This window comes from Lactuca virosa, chromosome 4 (assembly GCF_052849685.1).
Source record: "Lactuca virosa cultivar CGN04683 chromosome 4, Lactuca_virosa_CGN04683_v6, whole genome shotgun sequence".
Lineage (NCBI taxonomy): Eukaryota > Viridiplantae > Streptophyta > Magnoliopsida > Asterales > Asteraceae > Lactuca > Lactuca virosa.
This window is the reverse complement of record NC_136429.1, coordinates 435,326,796-435,333,147: the sequence shown is the minus strand read 5'-3', so window position 1 is coordinate 435,333,147 and position 6,352 is coordinate 435,326,796.

Sequence of the window (6,352 nt, the reverse complement as noted above, 5' to 3'; positions counted from 1 at the left end):
TACACCATAAAATCTAAGTGTCATAAGGTTTCTCTCTAATTCATGACAATGATTGTGAGGAAACGCTTTCACTAAGTAGATTTTAAGCAGATAGCATTTGTGATATTTGCATTCTCAAATTCGATTATGATTACGGCATCCCTCTTCATAGTTCGAATTGTGAGAAATGGAAAATAGTTTGAACATTCGGAACTTATTGCTGTAAGTTTTGAATAGTTTAGACACATATATGACCATTCTAATAAAGGGTGTATGAGCTTATATAAAGGCTTAGCAAAGCATCTTGTGTCAGAAATCTGAACTTTGGTAACAAAGTCAATAAGTATTGATTTCTGGAAGTCCAGCTGATTTCTGGATACCTGTCAAAGCTAGTGGGAGCATAAGTGTTATGCTAGTAAGATTATAATTATTATGCTAGTGGGAGCATAATTACTATGGTAAGTGTTGCGAGTTAGAAATGTTAATTATAGAAAACAAAGGTTTCAATTAAAGTTGCGGGGTTTGAAAAGTTGTTTTGCTATAATTAAGGGAGAGGAACTTGTACTTCATTCCAATTCTAAAAGTTTAGATAGAGATTTTAATCAAATTTAGTCAAGGACATATATGAATGTTATGTTGAAAAGATTCGACAAAAGGAAATCATATATATGGAAATGTTATGGAAAGAGACTGGTAAAGTATTAGTTCTTTATATAAGACATTATGAATTGTGTCCCATATGCTTCGGATATAGGATCGATTGCATGTGCTATAATATTCTCTTGTTTTAATTTTCCAAATGCCTAGGTCATTAAAAGAAAAAGGACTAGAACCGGATATGAAAAAAGTTATTAAACAACTATCAAAGACGATCTGAGGTTCACTAAGGATTGGTTGCTTAAGGACAGTTGGAAGTATAGTAATGAATGGACCATATTGATATAATTCTGAAAAGATAGGATTCTATTAAGAGTGGATAGACATATAGCAATTATGGAAAGGTTTCCATAATGGGAGTTGGATATCAAGAATCTATGAGTACGTTAGGAACTTTTATGCAAGAAGGATGTTCAAAGGAATGAGCTTTGAATATAAGACTTCGTATCTATGGAATTGTCTTGTAACAATTTCCAATGAAAGTTTTGTAATTGGCAAAGTCTCTGTGACTTGTGTAAATAGTCGTTGCAAAAGGATCACTGCATATAAGCTTAGAATCTAACAGATTACAGTAAGTGGCAAGGACTTGGTATTCTTACACTTACGATAAGGATTTGGAATTGTGAAATGAGTGTCATTGGAAATGTTAACAATTAATCTATTTCACAAAGTAAGGACCATATGTAAACATAGTGTGCATGATTGGAGCATGGGATAAATATTGTTTTAATTCAAGTGTGAAGTTGATAAATCGAAACATTATACAATGAATAATGTGTAATCATAATGGTGATTAAATAAAAGGTGTTTTATTTATATTCAAAAGTTTTGAAGCCATATTGGATTCGATTATTCTTGTGTTTCACTTAGCATGTTTTTATTTCCTGAATAACTAGGTTATTCAAACCATTCACAATCGATCATACTTTGGAAGTAGGTATTGAAGATAGACTGTCATGAATGGGTCTGTAGATTGTCTAAAGGCGTTTAGACATAGCACAAGTTTGTTGCAGTGTTCATGAGTACTCCTGTAATAAGATTTGAGTATTGGATTAAACCCACGCTCATCTAAATCACTTCATGGATTTTATCACGAGTGATTGTGAGACGATAATATCTTATATTCTTGAAACCAAGACATGTGAGTTGTAGTTTACCAGTCGGTTGCACATTGACATATGTAAACGCACCAGTAACTTGGTGTTATAAAACATATTGTTGTGTGGGATTTGATGAGTAAGTACAAGCAAGCATTTGACTCAAATTTTATCCGTTCCTCTTACCAATGTGGATAAAAGCGATATTTGTGCGCCCCTCGATGATTTAGTGATGACAACCCTAACTGCTTGGCCAGACCTGGACTGATTTGATTTGTTCAATTAGTCGGACTTCATAAATCGGAAATCAGGAAACAATACATGAACAAAGAGAATGACTATAAATCCATGTCTCAGTTCATACAATATCTAGAATGGAGGAATATATGATCCCTTATCTAATGGACGAGCCATTGACTAGGTCAGAGTTCAACAACGGCTTTTGAGAGCTACGATTGCTAGTCGGGTTCAGAAGTCGTACCTACAATTATAGTTATTAGACTTATCCAAGTGGGAGACTGTTGGATTAAGTGTCTAAGCCCATAACTATAATTGGTATGTACTCGACCCGAGACTAGCATGGTCCATTTGGGTTGCCTTCACCAGAACAATCTGATAGGATGGATATTTGAGAAAGAGGTTATTTAGGATTTATTAATATATTACAAGTATAATATATTAATTGTGAAATCATATTATTTAATTAGTATTGATCAAGAATTAATTTGGAATTAATTCAGTGATCAAAAGAGACTAATTAAATTAATGGGGACTGATTATGTAAATCAGTGATATATATATATATATATATATATATATATATATATATATATATATGTATATATATATAGTGTTTGGGCTATTGATCCATGTTGAGCTAAGTTTTACGTAAGTATCCATGAAGAGTTAGCCCACATGAGATATGGATCATAACCTAAGTGTATGGATTAGGGTTTACCCATGACTCTTAGAATCCTACACTATATATGTGTTATCCCTTAGCCAAAATCGGTAACCCTAAGCACTCTAATGAGTTCTAAGAGAACCATAACCGATTTTAGTGTGCTTAACCACTCTCTCAAAGTCCTCCTTTGTTCATGATCTTTGTGAACCATTTGAGGCATCACACTTGAGGTGCTAAGCTCTTGAAAGGCCAAGAACTACAAACTACATCAAGAGGTATTCATCTAACTTTGTTTTTATATGGTATATTCTCTATTGTATGCTAGTTAGGATGTATGATTTGGAAAATTCAAATTGCATGTATAATTAGAGAAAATATAGATCCAAAGCATCTAGGGTTGCATGCGCACCATAGGAGTGTTATAGTGCTTAAAAACCAACAGTATACAACCTAGGACATGCTATAAAATAACTTTATTAGAACATAATATTAATTAAGGCATTTTACCCTAAACTATTCTACTGCTTGTGTCTTTATAATTTTAAGTTAGGTAGACAACCTAAAATATACTAGACACATCTCTCAGCATCATTGCTTAATCTCTAAGTTTAAGTCTAGAAATAATCAATATTCTTAGTTCGCGTAAACTAATACTCTAATACCAACAGTGACATCCCCTATTTTTCAGAACTGAAAAAACATTTTCTTTACGCTTTGAAAAATCATAACATATTTGATAGCGGAAAATTCGAGTATAATAAAACATTTTGCGGAAACTGTTTCGTTTTATTAAAAATATCTTTGAATAAAGATGTTTGAAGACACAAAAATCTAAGGATGTCATAAACAATATACAACACAGTTATAGCATAAAGACCTACAATTTTTGAATGCACACTTAAAACTCATCATGTTTTAGGTTGCATGCACACTTAAGAGTTTTAGGTTGCACACTTAAAACTCATCAGGTTCAATAGTGAAATCATAGATCTTGTTTTAGGTTGCATGCACACTTAAGAGTTTTAAGTTTCTTTTTGTTATGACAAAAACCCATCAGTGTATCAAAGCATTTGGTTTGTTTTCAATTGAATTTTCCATAATTTTTGAATTTGATCAAATTAGGGTTTATGGAAATTAATCCCTAAAAGGCTTAAAATTTCAAAATTAGGGTTAGGGTTTTGAAACCCTAACCTTCCTCCCCAAGAAATCTCAAAAACTGATAGGCTATTAGGGTTTTTCAAATTTTGGTAATTATCATTTTACTTGACTAAAAAGAGATAATTAAAATTGGAATAAATATTATACCCTATATTTTCGAAAATTTAGAGGGTAAGGATTAGGATTAAATTATTTGATTAATTTAATTAGTTAATCCTTATTGGATTTAATATATTTAATTAATTGTTAATTAATTGATAAATATTAAATCATTTGGTTTATTTTTAAATTTAAATTAGTTATTTAATTTACGAAATTTAATTATAAACCTAGTATTTTGAAAAGTTTTAAAATACACCTTATACTATATCTAAAATTAAAAGTTTAATAATTACTATATGTATAAGACGAAGTCAGTCGAACCGCTAATACGCCTCATTCACGAGGCTAGTCGAACCGCTATAAAGGGGGTATAAGGAAACTGCCTATAAAATGGTAGATGAATAGGTGTCCACTCTCACCCACCGCTTCCTTGATTAGTGGAGGGTCGTTAGTTGAATGGGTTTGATAGGACAATAAACTCTCATTAAAAGTATAATGATATTAAAAAGTACTAGGACCTTTTTATTAGAATCCCAAATCTAGTTACTTAAGGAAAAAATATGAATTTGTATGCTAACCTATGAAATTGTACATTAGACTTTATAAGTCGTCAGTAGAGTATGTGTGGTTAACCAGCACACTAATGGGGACTAATAAAGAGTTGTGATGGGTATCTCATAAATTATCATTGTCGATGGAGCGTGTGTGGTTTACCAGCACATCAATTGAGATGATAAATGAGAATGAGGTTACCAAGCACATTTTCATGGTTATTCACATCTTGTTTGTGATCCTCGGTATCCCAGTCACAAATAGAAGAGAATAATCTAAGATTAAACATTCCATTGAATAGTTTCAATGAATCTTAAAAGATCTAGGAATTTCATCAAAACTTAATTTCCTTTTTAAAATTTCATTTTCTGTTGGTGAAATTGGTAAATCGACATTTACCTACCTTTATAAAATTTATGTAACGCCCGTGTTTCTGGGCCAAGCATTAAGGACGATGTATAGTCTAGGTCAATCTTTGTAACTCGTTTTGAAGTAATAAGAATGAATTATGTGAATTTATGTGTCTTATACTTAATTATTATGATTTAATAAGTTAAGGATAAAAATAAGCGTCGAAAATAAATATTAGATGAACCCGATATCTATGAAGAAAGTTGTAGTGGTTGAAACAAGGATTCCGGAGATATAAATAACACCGAAACCCGAGTTATAACGAAGAAGTTATGACGTGTCGAAGTTTCCCGACAGAACCGGCACGACGCTATGTGACGTAAAAAGTGAATTTACGATAAATTGCTTTTTATCATTAGTGATCTAAACGAAAGTTGTGGTGTTCGTTAAACCGAGAGCGTGCATAAAAAGAATGTCCAAATCTGACTTCGTATAACTAAGTTATGATTTTTCTAAGTTTCGGCTTAGCAGTATGCAGCCCGAAACTCGAATTATAGATCAAGCAATTTTTAGCCAACACAACCTAAATGAGAATTGAAGATCTTGTCGATAGTAGTTTAACGGTAAAAAGACAAACGAAAACGGACGTCGGATGAAGAAGTTATGAATTTTTAACGGACTTTTTATGTCCCGGCCAGTTAAAAATATAACTTTAAAAATAAAGTCAAAATTAGTCGACGGAGTCTAAACGAAATTTGTAGAGCATAATCTCACCTACGCATGGATATAAAGAACGTCAAAAACGGAGCTCGTATGCAAAAGATATGGATTTTTGATGTTTTGGGAACAAACTTCGAGGCTGGTGCGAAGGTGTACGCCCAACGTACATAAAGATTATGCCTAGCGTACTTCGCACGTATTTGATCCGGAGTCAGCCACATCGCCTTTCCTTCACATGCGACATGTAGCTCGCAAAGTTGACACGTCCGGAGCCACGTATCACGGTATGCCCAGCGTAATGGCTCGCAATGTAGTACGCCCCGTATACCGAAAAATTACGCCCAGCGTAATGCAAGGCTTCGGTTACTATAAATAGAAAGCGAGGCTTCCTAATTTTGTTTACATAGATTTACTCTCTAAACTCTCTCAAACTATCCTAACACCCCCCGAAGCCTCGTGAACACCCCTAACACCCAAAGCAATCCCGGAGTCCCGAAGTCTCCAAGAAAAAGAGTTTTTCGAGCCGAAACTTTGCCCGCTTGAAGCCTGGTTTTTTAGAAAATATCCCTGTTTCATCGGAAAAATATTGTTTTAAAGGACGAAGTGCTGTCCAACCGCCGTCTTATCAAATGAGTGTATAGTCACTTTCATCTTACATATAGATATGAAGTATTTTATATAAAATACATGCTACGTGTATATATATATATATATATATATATATATATATATATATATATTGTTTGTTTGTGTGAGATGGATGTTGAATGAATGTTTTATACATGTTTAGAATGATTTAAACTGTATATGTATTTTTATCTACAAATATGTT